This window comes from Aythya ferina (assembly GCF_964211825.1).
Source record: "Aythya ferina genome assembly, chromosome: 1".
NCBI classification, from domain to species: domain Eukaryota; kingdom Metazoa; phylum Chordata; class Aves; order Anseriformes; family Anatidae; genus Aythya; species Aythya ferina.
This window is the reverse complement of record NC_140296.1, coordinates 43,427,115-43,451,965: the sequence shown is the minus strand read 5'-3', so window position 1 is coordinate 43,451,965 and position 24,851 is coordinate 43,427,115. Positions and strand designations below refer to the sequence as shown.

The window sequence follows — 24,851 nt, the reverse complement described above, 5'->3', positions numbered from 1 at the left end:
AAAGGAAAAAGACTGAAAATAACCATATGGGATTGTAAGTGGTGGTACTCAGTAACAATGAATTAGTAATACTGGTTTGCAGACAATATGGCAGACCTGGAAAAGGATTAGGGAAAAAAAGTCTTTCATTTGTTTACACAAGTAAACATAACTGTTGGGCCTGTGAAAAAGCAAATAACCAAAAATGTTCCACTGGCTGATTTGTTCTCCTGGCTTCCAACATTACGTTTTTCTATTTTTAGAACTGAATAGAGCAAGGCACTTGAAAAAAAAAAAAAAGTTTCTTTTTCAAAATTTAAGACTCTTGTTTCTGAAAAAAATGGCATGCTAAGAAGTCCCATTGGTTAATAGAAAAATTCAAATTATTTCTCTAAAGAGAAAAAAAAAAAAAAAGAATAAAAAAAGAAATGGGAAATCTGTAGAAACACTAAATGTTTTCAAAGTATTCCTGTGTTAAAAATTTAAGCCAGAACATTTTCAAACAGACAACGAATGCTCAGCTTTGTTAATCTACAGAAGAATGGAAACAGAGGGGTCAGGTATATGGAGTGAGCCAAGATGGTGATTTAGTATGACAGCTTTTCCATAAAAGCATGTGATTGAGAACTACATTTCTCTATAAATCTGTGATATACATCAAATACTAATGTGTAATATCCCTACTTCTATATCAATCTATTGATATATAATCATGTAATACATTTTTCCCGTGAATGTAGCTACATATTTTTGCTTTAGAAACTGCCCTGCAAATTCATGCATACACGTAATAGTTCTCAGCAGCAGGCAACAGACCATGCAAACAGCCACCATAGCACATAATGAAGCTCATGGAGAACAAATTTTATCACCAAATGTCAGTGAGGCAACTTCTCTTCTAGATGATTTCCTTAGATATTTTAGATAAATGAATAAAATATTTCTTAAGTGTGATAAAATAAATACTGATGTGTTAAAATATTTTATCTGAAATCCAATGGAAATGAGCTTCGTCTGCTTCTTGGGGCACAGCAAGGTGCGTAACATGATGTTTCTCTGTTACACACCTTATCACACTGTCTACATGCAATCTTCTTCCCGCTATCACCATTCATTTTTCATGTGCCAAGTATTCATTAATCCTTTAACCTCGGTAGGTGAAAACCAGTTTTTCTCTGTAGAACACTCAAGGCTGGGAAATCATTGCTCCCTGTTCCAAGTGGTTAAGAAGGATGAATGCTAACGCTCGTGTTTTTTTATTGATAAATCTGAATATAAGCTACAAATCTACCCAGGGAGTGTTTCCAGCACAGTTCTATAGTAGCCTACTTCCTATGGGATTGCATATTTTATCTTTTAAAATATGGTGTTACAATGTTAACTTTTGACTTGGGTAAAATCTTCTGAAAACTAATGAATCACATATGTAATCTCTGGTGAGCTTGTGGAGCTGGTTCTATACGTGAAGTAGTAATATAAAGAAATATGTTGTTCAGGTCATTAGACTGTATTTTAACTCCATGCTCAGTTTTCTCCAAAGGAAATGACTGCACTAGAGACAAAATAATAGCAAGTCACACCTAATCTCCTTTATAACTTGCAGAGACGTATATTTATATACACTGCTAGGTGGACTTCTGTTTATATCCGTTTTAACATTTCTTATTTGCTATTCTGTCTTTTTTAACCTTGTGAAAATCGAGATAAGATGCAGGGAGAAATAGCGAGGGGGTTACGTTACCTAAACCGTTCCAGCCAAAAGGCGGCCGAGGACCATTTATAGGTCAACGAAGGGGAGAGCGCATGCAGCGGTGCATGGATGTATTTCAGGCAGTTGGCATGAAACGCGCTAAGGGAGCAGACTTTGGTTCTGGTTCCTCAGGCTTCCTGAGCAGCTACTGGGGAAAGCAGCAAACATGAGTTTGTATTTACTGAAGGCAATAGCATTTAAGCAGTAATTATTTACCTCAGCTCAGCCTGGTTTTCTGTGTAAATATGCACACCCTCCAGACTTCTACAAACACGCTCACGCAGCAGGCCCCTCTACTGGACAAAGAGTCGCTCTTTGCCTATTTCATTCGCCCAACTGCTGCTATGAAAGCTTCAGGGGTTACAGTCGGGGATCTGCTGGAGCTGCTGAGCCGTGCTTGAATGCGAGGGGGACTCGCAGCGAACTTTCTGTTTTCAACATGCTCCGACCCTGCTGAAGGCCAGGACCCAGCATGACACACCAATTGTCGTGAAGGCCACCAAGCTTCCTCAAACTGACTTCCACACGCTGCCCAGAAACCATCTTAGCAGCCGGGGCTGGTCACAGCTCACCTGCGCTCTGGCCGTGCTATATTTCCTCCCTGCAACAGGAGGCAGAAAACAGCCTCATTGGCTTCACATTATTTACAAGACTCTCTGACCCAAGGAAATCCCTAGGGAACTAGTTAGGGCCGCTCAGTAGCTCCGACGCTGGACAAACATGGGCCAGGGTGTTTCCACCAAAACATTTAGCTGCATAAGCATGCATTGGTAAGAAAACTTTTGAGAAGAGATAGGGATTTACCTCTCTAAGTTTAAAGACAACCTCAGGATTTACATTTTCGTTTCCTATCAAGTTTAGAGTAATTATTTCAAAACACAATGAAGAGTTTTTCACAGAGTTTAATATTTTGGAGGGTTTCTTTTCTCCATGTGCTGCTACTTAAAGCCTTTGCGACCCAGCAGGCCTTCATGCGGGCCAGTCTGCCCCTGAAGGAATCCCTCAGCCAGCCGAGGCGCGGCTCAGCCTCACGCAGTGACCTCCACGATAAAGAAACAACCCCAAAAAACCAACAACAACAACTAAAAAAAAAAAAAAAAAAGAGAGAAAAGAAAGAAAGGAAAAAAAAAAAAAAACAGCAACCCACCCTCACGGGCTTCTCAAGCGTTAAAAATAAAGGGAGCAGGAGGGGAAGGCGGGCAGGGCTGAGCCGGCCAGGTGCCCGGGCAGGGCTCTGCCCCCCTCCCTCCCTCCATCTCCCCTCATCCCTCCCGGCCCCGCTCCCCCCTCAGCGCCCCCGGGGCGTTCCCGTCGCCACCCCCGGAGCCGAGGCGCGGCCCCTTTCCCCCCCCCGGGAGCCCGGCCGCCGGTGGGGGCGCTCCGCCCGCCGCCCAGCACAGCGGGGCCGGGCCCGGCGGCTCGGCGGGGCCCTTTGTGTGTGAGGGGAGCGGCGGCGGCTGCCGCCCCGGTGCGGCGGCGGTGGGCGAGGCGAGGCGAGGCGAGGCGAGGCGGCGCCGGGAGCCTCCACCCCCGGGCCGCCCTGCCCGCGGCTCCTCATGTGACGCGGGTAAGTCGGCGGCCAGCGCCGCGCTTCCCCCCGCTGCTGCTGCCCCCATTCATTTCCCCGCAGCGGCGGCCGGCCGCCGGGGAGAGCCTCTGCCCCGGCCCCCGGGAGGGAGCGGGGGGGGGGGGGACGGGCAGACGGAGCCTGGCGGACGGACGGACGGACGGACGGACAGACAGAGCCGGGGGGACCCCGAGTCGGGGGAAGGAGGCGGCTGCTCTGCGGCTCCTGCTCAGGTCTGTGCCGATTCCGTTTCTTATCAGAATAAACAGAACGTGTGCTCTATGATGATTTTTTTTTATGTTTTTTTTTTTTTTTTTTCTTGTTGCCGTCCCAGTCAGCTTTCTTCTTAAAAAAAGAAAAATAAATATATATGATAACCGCTCGCACGAAGTGAAATCGTTGAAGAACACGAATAAAAAGGGGTTTATTTGGGGGGTGCCTATCGGAGCGGGGCGGAGGCGGCAGCGGGGCCGCGGGGTCAGCGGCTGCCGGCCGGCCGGGGGGGGGCTGCGGCGGCCGGTACCGGCCCTACCGGAGCGGGGGGCCGCCCGCCCCAACTTTCCCTCAACTTTCCTGCTGGAGGGGAGTGGGGACACCCACACCCCAAAATAATAATAATAATCGTGATAATTAAACAAAAAAAAGGCAGTGAGCGGCGTGTTTGCAGTGCGGGGGTCGGGGCGCCGAGCCCCTTTGTGCTGCCCCCCTGCCACCGGGACCGGGCTGCGTGTGTGGGGGTAGCGCGCACCCCTGTTACCCGCTCTCACCCTTATTACCCGTCACTAAATAAATACACGTCTAAAAAGCCACGCTGTGTGCCGTCAGCTGGCGGCGAGGGGGAGCGGAGGGCTGTATTTACATTAAAAGCATGTGCACGGGGCGCCGGGGGGGGGGACAGGGGGACACGGCCGGGGCTGCCCGCCGCCGGCACCGGGGTGGCACCGGCAGCGCTGGCTCTCTGCTTATAGGATCCCTATAAATATACGTATTACATATTTATTTATTTATTTTTCTCCCTTCTCGCGGGGGTGTGATAGCCGGCGAGCAGCCTTTGCAGACCTTTCCGCGGCGGTCGCTTTTGACAGCGCACCGAAACCTTCTCGCGTATATACACACACACATATATATATAAATAGATATAAGTAAATAAAATCCCAAATATATTACGTACTCGGGAGCAGAGCTGCTCGATGCGAGGTGCTGGAGATAAGTTGGCTTACATCATGGTTTAGCTCAAGCCTGTTAAATTCTGCTAGCCTTTGGCAGCCCCCGAATAAGTAAGTAAACCTTTTTTTTTTTTTTATTTTTTTTATTTCCGCCGTTTTCTTGGTATTCTCCTATTTTACCATCATAAATAAACTAGATTCTTCTTGCTATGTATTTTTTTTCCCCTTTTCGTCCCCCGTTTTGTCTCGCCGCGGCAGGTAGCCGCGCACGGTCGGCGGCAACTTGGCGGGGCTGCCTCTCGCAGCCCTGGCATCTGGGCTCCATTTTCTGGCCGCCGGTCGGTGCCAGCCCCGAGGCGGGCGGCAGCGCCGGGCCGGGCCGGGCCGGGCCGCCGGCACAATTTCCCTCACGCCGCCGGACCGCGGCTCTCCTGCCATTTTCGCCTCCTCTTCCGAAGGGGAGACGCGAAAATCCCTCGCTGATGGGACGCGACCAACTTGAAGCCGCTGGCTGGGCGCCTGGCGTCCAAGAAGCGGAGACCCCCGGTCCCCCAGCCCCGGACATCACCCCGGGACCGTTCCTTCTTCTCTCCTCTTTTCCTCTCCCTCCATGGATTGAAGGGGCAGGCAGCCACAGAAACACCTCTTTCTTTTTTTTTTTTTTTTTTTTTTTTTTTTTTTTTTCCAAGACAGCCTTTTCCTTAGGTTACAGGCAGCTTCATGAGGTGCCTTGTATATATATATATATATATATATATATATGTATGTATATATTTTTTTTCCTTGTACCTTTCCAATTCATGGAGTTGCGAATAGCATTTAAAGAGGGCTGTGGAAAAAAAAAAAAAAAAAAAGAAATCCTGTTTTCTCTGCTGTCTCCCAGCATTTGGCTGCAGGGAGGACGTAGGAGATATGCTGAGGGGCGTTAGAGGAGTGATTGCGTGTGCGCTAGAGGGGCTGGAAGGAGTTTGGGATTTGGGAGGTGCTGTTTGGTTTCTGCTTCTGATAATGAAGCAATATCAGACATGTAAAAAGGGGGATGGGAGATGAGGTGTTACTTTTTTTTTTTTTTTAACATGTGTATCTATTTCCCCATCAATACTTAATGACAGTATTTCTAGGCCTACCCCCTCTCTTGTAGAAAATCCTTTGCTGAAAAGGTCCTTAAGATCCCAAGGGAGGCTGGAAGAATGTTTGTAACAACTTTGAAAAATAAACTTGAAGATTCCAGGACAGGCTAATCATGTGGTCCTCTGCCAGGTATTTCTGTCGGGATTGGCCGGATCTGACTGTGTGCGATCTGAGCTTCGCTTCTGGAGAGAGATTTAAATATTTAAATGTTGCAGGGTTGAACTAGTTCTTCTGCCATGAAGTGGTAGAAGGGCTTAGGCTGCAAAACCCTGTGGTAGGAATCAACTTTCTGTTCAGTCTTGATCCACAGACCAACACTGTGCATGGCTGTACCTGCCAAAATTGAATAGAAATACAGGCCATGGTTTTTGAGTGAAATGTGCAACATCTCTCCCAGGTATTCAGGATGCTCTTGACCGCACCGTGGTGTTACAGAAGCCCTCTGAAATTGGGTGCATGTTTTGGCACTAAGGGTGTCCTGTTGTTTAGATTTTGGGCAGGTGTCTGGGTGACCTGAGTAGCTTATCAAACAAAGGGAAGGCGTGTGCCTTTTCCAATCACTGGGTGAGCAGTGCCTGCTGACACTAGCCTTTCTGATGTTATAGTGCTGCTGTCTTCAAGCTTCAGGTCACTGGGTCCACTCTGTGGGCATCCTGCCACCACTGGCACCACCTTCCAGGATGGCCAACCTCCTTGTGTGTTTTTTAAGGAAATAAGTGTCATTTGTGTTGTGTAATGGGTCTGTTCGGTTCAAGATGGGTTTTGACCAAGCCTTTGCTCAACTAAAAGATATAAACGCCTTATTCGGGGTCTCATTAATGAAGCTGAGGAAATACTGATTTTCCCTGAGGTATTCCATTTGTGACTTGCGAAGAATTGTGTCTCGGTTTATTTTGTTGGGAGATGGTTGTGGTTTGCCTTTCCTTGACATAAATATAAAGAGAAACAAAAGCCCAAATTTCTCAAAATGGAAATTTCAATTTTAGAAAAGCTGAGATGGATCCGGTGCTGAGACTTTGACCTTCTCAGCTCCTGACTGGTGGTTGTTTACTACAGCTGCAGCTGTGTGTCTTTGAAAGAGGAGGAGCCGCAAAGGCAAGCATGCTCACTTTCCCCACCTAACAAGAAAACGTAGATAGAGGCATGATGTTGAAAAGTTGAGATGTAAAGAAAAGTATTAAGCAAAGTTTGTGTTTTCCTTTACTTTTGTGTGGGGTATGCCGTGTATCTGAAAGACGAATTTGGAGTTTTGAAAGTGCAAACATGAAAGCATGAAATTACTATGCTTCCTATGCAGTGAAATTTATTTATTTATTTTTATAAAAAATATGCTTATGGTAGAAAAGAGAAATGCTTTTATGCTGTAGTACTAAAGACACTTTTAACAGTGTTAGTCAATCAAAAGCTCCGTGTAACCTTACCCTGTGAGAACGTACTGTTCAACTACTGAACTTTAGACAGACCTCCTGTTTCAGCTAAATGAATTTTTCTCTTAAGTCAGTAGTAAATGTGAAAATAAATGAGCAACAAGGGTTATTTTTGAGGATTTATTGTGACTGTGATAAATGTACACTTAGCTATAAACAAAAACTACATTGACAAACTTGACAGGAGTGTTGGCTAGACCTAGTACGTGTGTGTAGCCCAGTTGTGAAAATGGCTAAAATTGGACCAATGTGAGGAAAATTGTGTGGTCTCTTTTGGTTTATGATAAAACTGTGCTGGTGCTCTTGCATTTGCATATGGAAGCCCTGTCCTGTGTCGAAGGCCTGCTTAGATTTGGTACCCTAAAATGTATGAACTTTCTCCTACTTTCTTGAAGTTTGGTGTGACTGCTGTAAGTTTACTCTGAATTCGTGCTTTCGTGTTTGCTCCCATGCAGTAACTATAATATAAAAACAGTAGAGTATTCTTTAGTTTTATATACCATTTGGAGGCACAGAATTCTTGAAAGAATACTGAGAGGCAGAAGGAAGAGAAAAATCAAGGTGGCTTTGCTGAGAAGTCAGTATATTTACACTGTATATAACACTGCGCTTTTGTGGACTTTTCCTTTCTTGATTCCAATGTACAACCTCTTGGTATTTTTCAGAAAGCATAATATGGACTGTGAACTAAACCAAAAACTATAATATAAGAATATATTTTGTATTTATGTCTGCTGCAAAATAGTGTGATTCGAACTGAGATGTCTTTAAATTATGGCTATGCCTTCATCATGTAACTATTTCTCTCTCATTTCCTGCATTTTTGGGCAGGGATGGTGGCATAAACCATCCCAGTGTTGCTCAACTGAAATATATATGGTAAAACTTGGCTCAGGAGTGAATGTATGGACTCGTTTAAAATATTTTCAAGGACTGCAGTTGGCACAGGCCAGTGTGTAAATGTGGGTATTTATTTAAGAGAAGCTCTCTGCTTGCTGTGTTCCCTCTTTGGAGCATTACAGGGTGGAGAGGACTCTGAAGTCAAGCTTGTCCCATCAGTTGCTACAGGAGGCCCCTCATGGCCTCTGAATATTGTGTGTAAAATGAGTCGAGTGCTGGATCCTGTGGTGTTGACTCTTCCTCCCCTTCAGGGATCTTCCTTACCTCCAGTTTTGATTCTTTGTGCTGTTTTTCTTCATGCACTTTGTGTCTGCGTGCATCAGCTCCTTTGTCAGAGGAGCCTCCTCAGCAGCAGGTGTAAGGGCAAGACTTGACTAGGTGATAGGTTGCTGACAATTGTTATTATTGTTATTAAGTCTAATAAAACCACAAAGTTAAGGATGTGAATGCTAAGGTATATCAGAACTGAAGCTGCATGTGTTAGGGTCAAGGGAGATGACCCTTAACAGTTAAAGAGTATTTTAACAAATAAAGTTTGCCAAGACCATTGTAGCTTGACATTTCCTCTGAATGCAATCCTAACAATGTCTGTATGTTTTTTTAATCTCCTGGTTTGTTTATTTGTTCATAGTGTTTTTTTTTTTCGTTTTTTTTTTTTTTTTTTTTCCTTTTTATTTATTTATTTATTTTTTTCCTGGAGCACTGAGGAAACGCATTTCCTTGTGTGCAATGGTGTTTTTCCTTTTGTGGGTCGCTGGTAGCGCTCACAGTGACTGGCTTTGGAGTCGCAGCACAGACCAGCACCACTTGAGTTAAAGCATGTCTGGTTAGCAGTAGCAAGCTTTTGTCCTCTGTGTGAACCAGCATTCAGAGGGGGAATGAAGTACGCTCTTTGCTAACGGCTGGCATGGTATTCGCTACATAGCACGATGGGACTCAGAAATCCCCAGCTTTGTTCCTGGCCATGGGGTGAGTATGTTCTCGTTGTTTAAACACTGAACAATCAAATGCATGACCTTGGACATCAGTGCAGCAAAGGGGATAATTAATCAGATGATGTGTCGTGTTGGAGACCCGAGTTCTGGTCCCAGTTTTGTCAGGTGTCATCTAGGATAACCGCTTGGTTATCTTCTCTGTAAGGTGCAAGCCATGATGCTAACTTACAATTAGTGTGAGGCATTGTCTGGTGGCCAGAGCTGCGAGGAGCACAAGGTTGTGAATGCCAGCACTGATCCTGCTGGCTACCTAAGGATAGTTTCTTTCTCTGCCTTGGCCCTAAAGTCCCATCTGTTTCCTGGGGGCTTAGCCAGGTCTGCAGAGCAGGGACCACTGTGATGCCTGCTGGCCAGGTTGCTGCAGCTGATGCAAGGAGATCTGGGGCCTGGGTGCAGAGTTGGAGATCTTGCCAGCAAGCCTCTGGAAGTCTTCCTGGGCACCTGCGAGCTGTAGTTGTCAGCTACAGTGCTCAAATTGCAACGTGCTGGCTGTGGTAAAGGCAACTCTGGATCCCTATCAGTTTCTGTTGGGAAAATACCAGTCGTCTGTGGATCCCCGAGGGAGAATCTTTCCAAACAAAAATATTCTTAATTATTTTTTAGACTTTTCCCCATTACCAAAATAGTCAAAGATACCTGATGTATTCTTGAAAACATTCAAATCTAACTGTGCAGAAGCAGACACTGAGAATTTCAGCTGAAATGACTGAAGTTTGTTAAATGACATAACATAGAATTAGAAATTTGTAACATCAAAAACTGACTAGGATTGTTGTCATCTACTGTGAAGGTTATTTTTTTTTTTCCATGGAAATAGCATTTTCTGATGAAGTGCTAAAAATTCAGGACAGTTTTCATAGCAGATGTGATAACACGTGGTCATCCTCGTTAGCCATAGAGGTATTTAGAATTAATCATTATTAATTGCCAGTTCTTCCGTGGAAAGAAAGAAGGATGACTGTGAGTATTATTCAGTAACATCTGACATATGAATCTGGGCAGGACTTGACTTAAAATCAGAATATTTTAGAGATTTTTTATTTTTTTTTAATTCTCTGTCTTTATTCTGAGTGTGTGATGTTGGCATAAAACATTTTTGAATTAGTCTTGGAGTAAGGGTTGGCAGTGCATCTAGAAGAGCATGTAAAAAGCTATGATCGATGACACTTTAAAATCTTTTTAAGTGTTGGACAGTAGTTGGAGCTATTCCAGTTTCTTTTTCATAGAATCTTTCCGTTGCAAGAAAATTTGGGTTAAGTGGGAAATGAAAAGAGTTTCCAACAAAAACTCCCCTAAAACAGAGGTGGGGAAAATCACTCCTTTCCAGTTTCTGTCAATCAGTAAGACTTACAAAATGACTTAATTTTTCACAGATTCTATCTAGTCAATGAAATCTTTTGTATAGATGGTACCCAACAGCATTTTGAAAGGAAAACATTAACAGAATGAGTATTTTTTTTCCTCCCTTCTGAAAAGGAAAGCATGCAAACTCGGTCTAGTTGGCAGGCAGATTTGGAGGCTGTTAATTTAGAAAGCTTTGCCATTTTCACTTTTACTTTCCAGATCTATATTCAGCTAAATCAACATTTCACTAAAAATGTCTTCAACGTATATACCTGAAGAATATATAGCAGTAGTTCTGGGCCTTGCGTTTTGGGAAGATGGACAAACTGGTAACTGTGACTGTTGGGATAAAGTTTACAGTAGTCACATCAAGCAAATAATGTCATCTGTTGGGGGTGAGGAAGGGAATGCAGGTTCAATGCTCCATGTGTTTTTTTTTTTTTTTTTTTTTTTTTTTTTATGGCTTCCATTATTTGTCAGTTAACTCACCACATGTGCTTTGAGAGTGGGCACCCTCAACCAGGCTGTGGTTTTCTTCATTAGGGAAAGCACTGGGATCTTAGCTATTTGGTACCCTAGTCATCCTGTGGGCATGTCTATCAGCAGAAAGAGATACTTGTACTTTCACATCCCTCCCAAACATTGCCAAAGTTCCACACGCGTGCAGCTTTCACTGACATATCTTCTTCCTCCCCTAGAAAAATAGGAATTAAAAATAAAAGGAGAAAGTTGTCTCTTGTGATTACTTCTGACTGCAGTCAGTTTAGCTTCTTCACAACCATGAGTTCTTGTTGCTGGGTGTTTAGCTATTGCTTCTTCTGCCTCTTGTGACATGCTGCGCTGTCTCTCCTTGTGTGAAAAATACTGTTTTCTTCCTTTTCATCATGGTGTAACTCTTCCACTGATGACCTGAATGGGACAGAGTCTTGTAATTAAAAGACTTCTTTAATTTGTATTCCTAGTTGGGTTTTCTGGGTCCTGGGTTATTTTAAAGCCATCTTCATTTTATGAATAGCATAGCAACCTTACTCTATTTTTCCACTATATGCTTTTTTCTTCAAAACTTTTCTTTTGGTACTGCTGTGTACACACCTGAACCTGCAGGCTAATGATGTAGTTGTCTTTTGAGCTGTGGTTGGGGTGTCAGGTGGTGATGGATGTTGTAGCTGGATTTAGCGTTAGGTATTTGACGTATCCTTGTATAATACTGTGGTGTTATAAATAGTAACATAAATGTAGCATGAAATACCTTCATATCAGCTAAAAATCAGAAGTATGAAAAATTATGTAGGTTGAAATGTTGTCCTTATGCTATATGATGTTAAAAGTAATGCTTATAGTAGGGCTATGTAGATTGCTGTGTGCCATGGCAATCATTTGAGATGATCTAAACCAGTAATTGTCAGCGCTCTTCAGACATTATGGTGTTCTTAGTTTAAAGGCCAAACGATTAAGCTGCAGCTTTTATGAAGTTTAAGCACTGGCAACTGGGTGAAGCCTGGGAATTGCATCCTAACAAGCATCCTGACTGCACTGCGAATGCCACAGCGTGCAAGTTCCGAAGGCTTTTAAGAATTTCTGCCTGGACAAACGAGTTCACGTTGAGCCATAGCTGCCACATGCAGTTCATTCTGATGGTTCGTAGTGCGATCACTGGTTTTGGAAACCCACCGTGTTCTGTACCTCTAGTGGGAGGTGTGCGACTTTGAAACAACTGTTAATTCGGGGATTTAGGAGTACTTCTAGGCTTTGTTCCTATAAAACTGTCATCACTGTTCTTGGTGTCTGGCATGGCTTTTCCTAACTCTGTACTGCTCTCTTCTGCCTAAGTGTGAAGCCTGATGTTGAGAGGGGGGATCTAATTCCCTGTGTCATAGGCTAAAGAACACGTCAAGTTCCCCCTACAGGGTAGCATGTGAATACGTATGTTACGTCTATATTGACTTAGTGAAAAAGACTTTGAAAAGCGGATGTTTAAATCGTTAATTGAAGAGTGAAGCTTCATTTCGAGTTCATTGCTGTCCTGAAGGATGGTTTCAAGTGATGGCTGGTTGTTTGAAGTTTTTAGTTGATGATGGACATGCTGTCATTTAAGCAGATACCAGAAGGAACTCACCGTAAAGTCAAATTAAGTTATATTGATTGGCTTTGTGAAGTGAGGAGAAGAAAAAAAAAAAGAGATCTAAGCATAGGGTTGGATTGCAAATTCATTGATTTGAAGATCAGACAAGATGGTTATGATCATCTAATTCAGTTTAAATCGAGTCATCAAAAGAATATCACCTGGACTTGGATTAAGCAAGCGTATTTTGTTGGAGCTTTAACGTTTTGTGAATACATGAGCATATCATAGAAGACATTGTGTGATGAAGAATCACCTATATTCTTTGGTAAATGGATTCAGTGATTATAATTGTCCTAATCTATATACGCTGAATTTATCCATATATTTGGCTTCCAGCCATTTAACCTTGTACCTCTGTCTCTTAAGTAAGTGGTCAACCAGTCTCCTGTCACTTTCTTCTCTGTCATTGCTTTCAGAGTTTGCATAATTGACCAATGTTTTAATTTGTAGCTGTTGAAGAAGGTGAATTGATTTAATTTGGTTTTACTTCAAAACAGCAAGCAGGAAACTTTAAGCAACCAATTCAAAGCTGATTTTGTTACTGTAATCCTAACTCATTTTTCATTTCCAGCAATGTCCATTGTCTAAAGAACATTTAGCATGCTGATACACTGCAGAAAAAGTCTTATGCCACATATGCCGATTTCTATTCGAGAAAACGCATACCCGTGTATTTAAAATTTTGTGGAGTTCATTTTTCTGAGCTTTATTTTCGGCATTTTTTAATATTACATTATGTCAATGCTGCGTTTCCTATTTACTGGATGGTTTTATTTCAATACTGACCTGTTTGAGCTGTTCTTAGGTGGAAATCAGAACTCTCGTAAACTGTAGAAAACATTGCTCAGACCGAAATAATACAAATAATTTATTTTTAATGTGCCAGGTTACTGTAAACACCCTCCTAAGAAGTATTTGTGCTTAAAACTAATATTTATATTAAATAAAGGAAAAATGTAGCATAAGAAGGAAAAGTGAAACTCAGTTTCTGTTTAGAATGTACTTGAGGGTATCAGAGCTAGTATGCATCAATCTTCAGCATATTGTTTATCTTAAGGCTGGAAGGAAAAAAGAAAGCTACCTTGTTTCTTTTGCTCCCACTAGATTTTTTTCAACTTTTGTATGAGCTAGGTACTGGTCTGTAGTTGAATAAGCTGTGGAAAAGAAGCTCTCTTACACACCTGCTTATGGATTAGTTCACTTCATTTCAGTTTTGTTCAGTCCCTGATTTATATGGGACTAGTCATGGTAATTTCTTTGAAACTTCAGTAGCGAGTGAGTACTCCTTGAATGCTGATGAAGGAAGGAATTTAAGTCATTTTTGTAATTTCAAGTTTGTCTTTCAACTTGTTTGAGAAGAATAAATAAAAGTCAGAAATTCTCACTGGAATTTACAACAGTGTTACAGGAAGACTATTCCTTTACTGTAGAGGCTTTGGAATACTGTTTGTTAGGCTGCTGCTTCTGGAAGTATTAAACTTTGTCAAAAGATAGGAGTGCCCATCTATTCTCATACTGTGAAGCTGCATATGAAAGTAACTTTTTCGAAGGCTTCTCTTTTTCTCATCTATTGTTGTTGACATCCTATTTCTCAAGTGCCTTTTCTGACATGCCCACTCCGTATATTTTATTTGAAGCAAGAAATACAACACTTGCTGGCCAGGGATATCAGATGAGTAGGATTACACATGCTCTTTTGTGTGTGTATGTGTTGTTCTGTTGCACTACTTAAGACCTTTTTGTCTCTTGCTTACCATTTTTTCTTCATGCTCTTATCCAGGATCATTTCAAATGTAATAATGCTGTTACTGTTCAGATACTCTGTTTCCCCCCCCATAACTGCTGTTCGTTAATCATACTGGTTTTATAAAAGGGAGTACGAGTGTCGGGTGATTTTGCTGAGCTCGGCTGGGCTACAGGAAGTTTTGCTCTTTCCCAGTAATTTTATTATTGATGTCCTGCTGGTACTCCATTTTTTTTTCCTCCTATCATTATTTCATCCTTTTTAGAGCCTTGCTTCCGTGTTTACATACTCACTGCTCTATTTTCTCAGTCTTCTTAGGGAGATAACAATTGTATAAATAAAGCTTATTTCTACATACCCTGATTATAAAACTATAATCTCAGATAAGTATATAGGGGAAAAAGCCTTTAGTTTGGTTTCCTCCCAGACTTTTCCTTAATTTCTTGAAATAGCAACTAAATGCCAAAGCATGATTAAAAAATGGGAAAATTTACAAATGTACAATTGGAAATGTAATTCCCTTCCTCCTTTTCAAGGAAGGAAAAGGAAATTTGTTAGTTCTGTCCTTTTCTTTCTCCAGGCTAATGTAACTACTGTAGGTCATGTAAGAAGGATCAGGATTAGGAACAAGGACCATTGTGCAATGTAGCCTTGTGCAGCAAGTTGGAAAACTGAGAGGTGCCATTTAGAGGAAAGACTTTATTAATGCTTCAAGCTGTCTGGAAAGAAAGTGAACGGCTCACCAGGTAAAGAGCACTAGAAATACATTCAGTTGAACTTCTTTGCCAAAATAATATCTTGCTGTGCTCTTGAGAGAAGTTCAAATCAGTGTTTACTTATCTGTACATGTATTTTAAAAAAGGGAAGAGAAATACATAATAAAACAAATATTATACATGTCTCATACTGTTGTAGAACTAATAGGCCTGTGGGGAAACATCACCTTTCTAAAATCAAATTGACCTCCCATCACCTGTTGCAATCCCAGCTTTCACCCCTGTTCTCCTCCTGACAGACTCGCCTTTTATTTTACTCTGCAATATCTTGATTTAAGCTTCCAGTGGGGTGCTTGAAGTGGGCTTGTACTGTACTCTATTGGACTTACTACTATTCATGATTTTTATGCTCTTTATGGACCACCAGTTTATTAAGAAATAGCCTCTTACAGTCAAGCAGTGGTGTTTGAGACTTGTGAACAGCTCTCCATGGAGCTTTTGAACTCCGTCTTCTGAGTACAGCTCTTTGTATGGCAAAAAAAGAAATGTGAGCTTAAAGCATATTCAGTCATTAGCTTAAAAACCTTTCTCTGCAAATGCTAATAATGATTTCATTTTTTATTAAAGTGCAAGTTTTAGATGTTGCTTGTTGTTCTTTACCAGTAATATTGCTTTTGTTTTCTCCACCCGATGTTTATTAGCCTTTTTATCTTTTTTACTTGCAAGATTTTGTTGTTGTTGTTGTTTTGTTTTTATGCAGCATTAGTTTCCATTGCATGCATTTCTAAATGTAAAAAACAGTCATTCCTTAATTTATATTTTCATGTTATAGATCACATAGCACGTTACAGGTCCCTAGAGTCCTGAAATTCTGCTGAAGATTTATTACAGCAGTTCTTGAAAACACTGTGGTAAAGCAGTAACCCGTTATTTTCGGAGCTAATGCAGTAGACAGCTGGAACTGCACGTGGCATCTCGGCGCTGGTTGTGTTACCTTTGGGAAAGCTTGTGATAACCTCACAGCTTGCCACGTGGAAAGCAACTCCGTTTCTTCAGTTAAGGTCAAGCTGTCACGTGCGTTGTGCGTCCTGCTGGTTTGTAAATAGGACGTCTCAGGTTCACGGTGACAATGGCTTCACTTGCGGTCTACAAGGAGTTTCTCTTGGGCCTTTTTCTGTCCTCGCAGTCTGGGCAAGGACCGCCATTTGTGTGTGTCTTTGTGGTTGGTTTGTTGTGTTGAGGAGTGGCTCCAGTATCTTCTGAGAGTATTTCTAGTCTTTCCCATCTCGTTCCTGGTTGTGGTACTGGGCTCTGCGTGTGTCTCTTGAGGATGAAGGCAGGTTGCAGGGGGAGAAACTGTGAAAGCAAGGTGTGTGTGTGTGTTTGTTGGAAGGACACAAATGATCCAAGAGAAGTAAACCAACATGTGTACATGTGTTCCGTTAGAAGAGGTCATAAAGAAAGCCCATTGCTGCTGAGCTGTGAGTCAAGATCCTTTGAGCACTATTTGCTGCTGAATATACTATAAAAGAACATGGGTTTTCCTTATTGCAGATCAAGTTATCAACCACTGAAGATATTGTCCTTCAGAAATACCTGTTACCAGATGTAGAATGCTGTTTCTTACACCAGACAACTTTGAGAAATTTTATAAGACACTTAATTGTTTTTCACTGCTCGCCGCAAAAGTTCATAGTTAATGTGATGCCTGGTATGTTATATAAAGTGGTTCCTTTTTAATGGGATCATTTTTTGTTGTTGTGTGAACAATCTTCTCATATAAAGTCAAAAGAGTCAAAAGTATGCATCTACATTTGTTGAGAAGCTGAAGGTTTGTTTTGTGTGGTGTTCTCAAACCTGGATTCTTGTAGGCTGCAGATTGATCTGGGTACAATAGTTTCTTACCATCTAGCTCCATGGATTTGGCGTGGTATTTGTCATATCAGGAGGAGGCTGAGGTCCTTTCTGAAGGGCTTGTGGTTCTCTTGTTACACTGAGCCACTAGAGAATACCCATTTCTTACTCTGTGAATTGAGTGCAACAACCTGAGGAACTTTGAGTGTATATTTTGTGTATTAAACTCTTCTTGAGGGTGTAGTGTAGGTAGATGTGAACAGATGGGAAAGTAGGATTTTATTTTATTTTTTTTGTAAAACTTTGCCCTTGTTTTTCGACAAGGGTGTTTGGACACATAATGATGCCCTTTAAGTGCATCATTTAGAAATGCATCACCAGGCTTTTTGAAAACGGAAGTCTCACAACATTTCTATAAAAACAGGACAATTGATTTCTGTTTTGCTTTGAACTGCCTCAAGTGTGCAAGAGCACTAAAATACTTTTGCTGTCTTTTTCTTTTTAAGTCTTCAAATGAATTGAAGTGGAATTCATGGATTTATTTTTTCTGCTTTATTTTTCTTCCTCTCCAGTTATACTATTTCACTGTTGATTTGCTGTGAAGTTTGCTTCTTCCAAAGATCTCAATAACAAAATGACTTTGAGTACATCACATGCCTGTAACCTTTTGTTTGCGGAGTTCATTAAGCTAGTCATGCCTTAAACTGATTTAAATGTTTGTCAAATAAGAAAAATAATAGGAAAAGAAAATAAGAAAGCAGTATTCTATTATAATATGTTACTTTGGGTTTGGTCTTTATCTCCATTAACATTTGAACTTTATTATTAGGTTCATAATACATTTCTGAGAGGGATGGTGATGTATGTTCGGACCTCTGTAGGGGGTGTACTGGCTGATAATTTAGATATCATTTAAGAAGCGCCTCACTTTTACATGTGCAAAATAAATGTAATGGTCTACTACTCTTTGGAAAAACTACTCAGCTTTTCTACAGCATACGACGGTTATTATACATATGCTTCAGATTAGAAAGTCCACAGCGATTTCAGTAGGTTCTTGCCATAGAAGTTGCTTGAGTTGCTTCTGCAGGCTGACTTTTTTTTTTTTCAGAAGATACAAGGAAAAGTGCAACTTCTTTCCTTTGTGAGACCAAGGATAACTTCTGTGAGCCATGTAGCCATGAAAAGTATATTGAAAGAGGCTGTTTGCAAGAGGTATTACCCACTTGGTTTCCTTGGAAACATGAAACATGATTTACAAATATTGACTCGAGAAAGCTGCAGCTTAGAGGAAATCCTAAACTGTTGGTTCAGGCTTTTAAATTAATATCTCTGAAGAGTGCAGACCATATTGAAAGTTACTACATGTCCATGAAATTATATTTATAATAATTCTGGGTTTTTATGTTCCTTGGTGTAATAGCTGATTCTGGATTCAGGAGAATGGGAGAGAATCTGTGTGGGTTTTGCTGAATAGGGAGTGCTGAACTTGGTTCTGGTTTCACGTGTGTTAAATGGCTCAACTCTCACTGAAGTTACCATCCATGTTTCTAAAAATCAGGTCTTCAGTGACTTGCTCTCAGCTGATGGAGTGAAACCTGTCATTTTTTCTTCTCATGCCTTGTAAAAGTTTCTGTGTACTTTAGAGGGTGACTTGTATGCTGTTAGTTATGTTTATGCAGAAGAGTTTGTGAGAAGGGCAAGCAAATTGCATTTACTGGATAACTTGTTCTTATCATATAGGAATACTTTTATATACTTAATTTTAAAGGCCATGATTTAAAAGGTCATGATTTGGTCTTGTTGGAATTGTTAATATTTTCAAAATGGAAGTACCTTTATCCCTGGAGCATGGTATATACTATACAGGGTGTCCTGAAGTTGGTGTTAGATTCGCGTTGAGGGTAAAGGAGTGTTTGTATGGGAGAATAAGCATAGAGCAGATTTTTCTGTGCGTTTTACAAGAGCTGAGCTCTATACAGAGTGGACAGTGATTGCCTCTGCGTACTCATTGGTGTGGAAGAAGTCATGGTTCAGACAACCTATCCAAGGTATGGCTGTCTGCGGTTTTATATTTGCTTCTCTTAGTGTCAGTGGTGGCTTACCTAGTCCCTGTTGTCAATCCATCTCCCAGGGTGTCTGCCCCTCCTCTGCAAGCTGTAGTCACCACTCATACCGGTTCCGCTGTCAGTGATGCCACACACTGGACAGAAGCGTTATGCAGAAGGGGAGGTCAGTAGATCAGGAAAAGAAGGTTTCTGTGTGTTTTCCTTTACAGAAGGAAAAGCGAGAAAGGCTTGCTTGATGAGTCTTTGTTTTTTTGTTTGTTGTTATGCTTGTTTGAAAGTCCACAGACAATCAAAGCAGAAGGTAAACTTTGGTATGGCCAAAGGCAGAACAGCAGGTTTATGATGTTGTTTGTTGAGGACCGTGAACGTGCATAAAAAAAAAAGTGAATATAGCATTTTAGGATGCCAGACAGATACTAACAGAAGAGAGAGAGGTAATTATGTCAAATGAACTGTGGTTCTTTGTGTAACCAAATAAACTGCATGGATTACTGCAAAGTAAGTCAAGATGGAAGCAAGGATTTGCAGCATAATAGAGTTCTGCTAAAATTATGATTGTTTTTATGTGAAACCATCGTGCCAATACAAACTGAGTTTCATATTGAAGGACTGATTAAAAGTTAAATGCCTCCAGATGAAAGGCAAACAGAAGTCAGTACTCTTTACTTAAACTTAGAGGGAAGAAGGGATAACTGCAGCGAATGTATATGGAGAATTATCAGAGTATGAAAATAAGAGATGGGAATGTATGAGATAGCAGTGTGATACTGCTTTTATCTGAAATTAGAAGATTATTCTGGGGTCTTTTATTTATAATATGATGCATGTCTTCTGAATAGTTCAATTATATGGCTACTATTCTAATGACTAACGTGTGCTTGCCTTGAGTGATCATGAAAAATGTATACCTTAGCCTCATTGCTCTTCTCCAGTTTCCTTTGCTTTTCTAAGGTGTGACCAGTGAATTGGTTGTGACAAAAAATCAGTCCTGTAGAAACATCAGGAGAGCTTTAAGTGTTTGCGGTTTTCCTGTCAGAATATCGATATTATTTTCAGCTCTAGATTCCTGATTGTTTCTAGCAAGTATAGACAGATTTTCAAAATAGTTATGTAATACTTACTTAGCTATTGCTAGGGTAAAACTGAAGGCTTAGATCACTCTGCAGCTTTGCCATGGCTCCAGAGAAACAGCGTCAACATCTGTCCTTAGGTATGTTGGCTTTTACTTCAGGTTCTATTGACTTCGGGGAGTAAGGTGATGAAGTCAGAGATTACATTAGTCACAGATAAAAAGAGATATCAATTCAAATAGAAAGCAAGCACCTCTTTCATACTTACCTGCAGCCTGCAATGTGGTTGAATCTCTGACTGGGAAATGCTTCTGTGTCCGCACATGACAGCTGCAAGGTGTTAAAGATTTCTAGACAGATTTCTTGACTTCTCTGTGGGTGAACAGCAGCAGTCTGGTGTGATGACAGAAAGTTAGTTTTTTCTCTGGCAGAAATAGCTGAGACTTGTGTTTTCACCTCCGTGGTATGATGCTGAAATGAGAGATGTTAGCGTGTAGGTAAATCGGAGTCCAAATTGGCTCTTTAATATCTTCCAAAGTGTTTTTGTCAACTAAGCGTTGGCACAGGCTGTCCCATGTGGGACAGCAGTGGGGTTAGATCCACTGCGCAAATGTCAGGCTTGTCCTCTAAAGGGTGAAGAGGGAGAGGGGAAAAAGACTTGATGGCAGAACTGGCAAGGTCTGTAGGTTACTCATTACCAACTGTAAGGAATGAATTATCCTGGACATCTGTGGCAGGTTTGCTTGGTCTGAATTTAGATATGCACCCAATGCACCTTGAAAATAAATTCACCAAACAGCAATATAATAGCATATGTAAATGGCGAAGTTAGTAGGGGAATGGGAAATACAGAGTTTAAGGGAGAGATTAATGTGACAAACGGTGTCTTGTGGAAAAGGCCCAGTTGTAATGTACTGAAAAAAAAATCTTAAAATACTGGCAGGCATCCTTCTCAGTGAGCAAGCTGCAGAAGCATGTCTGTACAAAATGTGATGTGTGTTTGGCCAGTTTTTCTGAACTGAAAAACGGAAGACATGAAATACTGTACAACGTACAACTGAGTATTTCTACTGTCAAGAAAATCAATTGCAAATCATAGATTCGTAGACAAGAAAAGTGCAGTTGGAGTAGCCATATAAAAATGAGCAAAACCCTAGTTGGCCATGTTTCCAAGAAAATCTTTTCCAAGATGGCTTTCCTGTATACACAGCAACCTCTACTCTTCTCCGGGCTTGGTGGAGATGGTTGATGCACCATGATGCTCCTAACTTAGGCACAGTTGCTGGCAGCCCCAGTTTATGGATGTTGATTTTTATTTTTTTGCAGCTTGATAACTAATGGGGACAAGATTTCAGAATCTGGTCTTAATTGCATCCCTATAAGTATTTATGTGTTTATGGTGTGGTAGCATGAAGGTACAGGTGGAGAGGAGGGATGGGAAGCATCTGTTTCTTAGTTATTTATGAACTGAATCAGCCATCCAAGGGGAAGAGTTAGGGGAAGAACAACTCTGTGGAAAGAGAGGAACCATCAGGAAGGAGGTGAGCGGCAGGTACCTAAGGAGGGCTGAAAGTCACGTTTTGTCTGGGGCTAATGGGAGATAGAGCAGCCATAGCAGACTGGAGTCTTCCTCCTAAATCTAAGAATTGGTTATTTTCCCAATTTCCAGGAGACTATGCAGGAGAATAACAAATAATGACAAAGAAGAGCCAAAGACAAAACAACACAGATGCTGTCTCATAAAACCAGTGAATGGCAAACAAGATTTCAATTTTTCTGAGAAGCATGGTATTGCAGGTGCTGTGTTGGCAAGGTCAGGGTACCAGCCTTCCTTCTGTGTATGGGCAATACTGAAAATACTGAAAATACGCATCCACAGATTTTGTATTTCACAGCTGAAGAGATGCGACTGCGGGGAGCCTGTTCCTCTGTGGCCCTACGCCTGTTACTTGCATCTGACCCTTGTGTTACAGCGTCTGACCCTTTTCTCTCGGCAACAGTAGCTTCATCCTTGCAGAGGTCTGGAGAACACATGTCTTTGGACATTTCTTTGAACAAGGGGTTTGTGGGTGCTGGAATGAAGATGCTGTACAAATAGGCAAAAACTTGTGGCATGCAAGAAAATAATAATGTTCATTCCGGAGTTTTTGAAAGTATAAACAGTGAAGCTCTTGCTGAAGAGTATCTGCTAAAGGACATAAACAAGTGCATGCCAAAATCTAAAACGGCCACTAATGGATTTTTTTCAAACAATTGTGCTTTAAAAAATCAGGTCCTTTGAAAAGCAACAGGGATAACGTAGGGTGAAGTTTCACTTTCAGTGCAAGTAGATATCCACTTTTGTAACCAGCAGCCTTTGTGGGGCCAGGGCGTTCTTTCCAGTCACTGTGTCTTGAATGTCACTGCAGCTGAAGTCGAATTCCTCCTTCAGAGCTTCATCATGCTGTTTGCATTTGTAATAGCGAAGAGTCCTGTAGTAGGCAGACAGCTGGGGGGGGTCTTCTTTGCCTATTTATTTTCTTAGATACTTAAAGCTAATTTTTCTTCAGGGTTTTAAAGGCTTGGCACTAATTTCTCTGTAGTATAGACAGCTGTACACTTCCAGATTCTTGATTTTCATGGTTTATTTTGTCACTGGGCTTCAGTTAAGATGTTGGTTTCTTCCCCTCCACCCCTGACATACTTGAAAATTTGAACTGAGTTTGAGGTTATTTGGTTATTTCATCATCAGTAATAAAAGTGCAGTAGTTAAAAAGAGGCCTCCCCTCGTGTGCAACTTGAGTTATCTTAAAAAATACAGATAATATTAAAGGAATGACCTATAGACTCTATGTTGCCTGTGTTCATTTAATTATGAGAATAGGTAATTTCAGTTCTAAGGAAAAAAAAAATAAAAAAGGAAAATACAGGAACTCCACCATCGTTTTTCTTGCCCAAGTATAATACTTAGAAGAACCCGTGGATTCAAGCTTACACTTATTTTCTCTGTAACTCTTAGAAATTCCTTCTGTGTTGTTGCCATTTCCTTGTTAATTAGTCTCCACGTGTATTAGTTCTGTCTCTGTTTTTTGTGGCCTTGTCCTTTCTTGTCTGGGATTTGAAATCTAACCAGGTAATTGGGCAACATCCTTCTTCAAATTACACTTAACAGTGACTGCTTTCTTTTCTTACCCCTCTTTCCCATCTCCAGTATAAGTTAACAATGCAGTAATGTGCAGATGAATATTAAGACCAGGGACTGTGACAGTGTAGATTGTGGCTTTCCATTTCCATTCCTGGTGTGGATTGTGTGTATGGATCTGGGAAATTCTCTTAGCATTGATTCTTTTCTTATTTAGCAGTTAATGATAATAGCTGAGGGAGAATTGCATTCGTACAAGGGTACTATAAGCTGTAGGTCTTATTAAACTGGCTTGAGACAGTCGAGTTCTGGTCTAGAGATGCAGAATTGTTTCAGCTCATTTGCTGAAACAGTAAAATTAGTCAGAAAACTTACCCACTGTGCCTGAAGTTGGGTACTGAAAATGTCTGCCTTTGAAACAATTCAGCTATTTGTGTTCGCTTTCATACCGAGACATTGACAAATGATGCATATATATTCGTATATAAAAGTATGATAGTTGCAGGAATTTACGGATCACTATTCATAAAAGTTCTTGCATAGTAATTGTCTCCAGTTGCATACCCTTCCACATCTGAGAGGCAACCAAAGAAGTGATTAACTTTCTCTTCCTTGCCTTTTTTTGCTCACAGGCATAAAGCTTGTTTTAATGTCAATGCTGATGAGTTAGTAGTTAACCTTCTCCAAAAAGTGCTCCTTTCATCGCTATCTGTACAAACTGTGAGTTGTATGAGATGTACCTCATGTCATGTCACTTTGAAGAATTATGAATTTTGTCTAGATAATGCTTTTGAACGTATGAAAACAGAAGCAATAGTTAACCGGATTTTGATTCTGCACTATAGCAAAGAGGAGTCCTTAAGGGGCTAAAGTTTTAACTCCTGCAAATCATAGCATAGCAGCGGTAATGAGTTCAGGACTCACAGAGACTGGCTTTGGGGAGTATATGATTTCTGAGGCTGATTCTGCTGGAATGAAGTGAGTAAGAACATTTTTTATTTTTTTTTTCAGATACAAAATATACGAGCATTTACAATATTTGTGTTTAGTGCATCAGTATTCTGTTAAGCTGGAATTAGAAAAGTGGAGGTTTTTTTTTTTTCCTGTCTTTATACCGAGCTGTATCAGAATTATGGTACATCCAAATGGATTATTGCTGTTCAGCAAATCTTTACAGAAAGTATGTGAATACTGTGATCATCCCGTTTGCCAAGATGTTTTATACAGATTTGTTATAATTAAATTGGTACTCAAAGCACGCTTTGCTTTTGCTAACAGTAGAGCCTGATCAGAAGGCCATGGAGGATAACGGAGAGTACATGGGTGGTCCCTTTGAGGAGAAGCTGATCTCACTTGGGTCTGTCCAAAGACTTGGTGACTCTAAATTGTTTAATCTGCTTGGAGAGCACAAAAGCTATTCTATTATGTTAATCAGTGGCTCTGCATCATCACAGAGTTGCAATGTGTGCTTCTTGTTCTGTTGGAGAATATTGTTCATAAATACATCATAAATGTTTAATTTTAAATAATTCCATTGTTTTGTTTGCAGTGCTTATGAGTGCCGGGCATAGGTCAGGATCCCCTTATAATAAGTGGTCTGCAAACAAACTCCTAAGAGTCTAGGATTGAGACAACTGGCAGGGAAAGGACACAAGCAGGCTAACAAGGGAACACATAGGAGAACGAGGCACAGAACCAAAAACAACTCCCAAACAAAAAAAAAGCTCAACAAAAAAAGTAAAACAAGTCAAACAGAAGTAGTGAAAAACAACCCAGGTGTCAGCACATCAGCATCAAGCAAAAGAAAATTTGAAGGTGGACAAATCCCTCTTGTTGAGGGAGTGAGTACAAAATGTCCTATTGTGTGTTATTGTGTGTATAACTACAGTATTT

At 41.1% G+C, this 24,851-nt stretch overlaps 1 protein-coding gene across 12 annotated transcripts in view; it reads left to right on the top strand.

The window, feature by feature from the left end:
* The first annotated feature begins 3,168 nt into the window (after positions 1-3,168).
* The window catches only part of KLF12 (KLF transcription factor 12), a 251,856-nt gene continuing 230,173 nt past the window's right edge, over positions 3,169-24,851 (top strand). For 2 of the 12 annotated variants that reach the window (XM_084535441.1, XM_084535438.1), the window contains exon 1: positions 3,169-3,296. The gene's annotated coding sequence lies outside the window, so the exon portion shown is untranslated. Of the gene's footprint in view, positions 3,297-3,385; positions 3,530-4,297; positions 4,574-24,851 lie in introns of those variants that run through there. The other 10 variants (XM_084535443.1, XM_084535437.1, XM_084535433.1 and 7 more) reach the window with 7 other exon arrangements.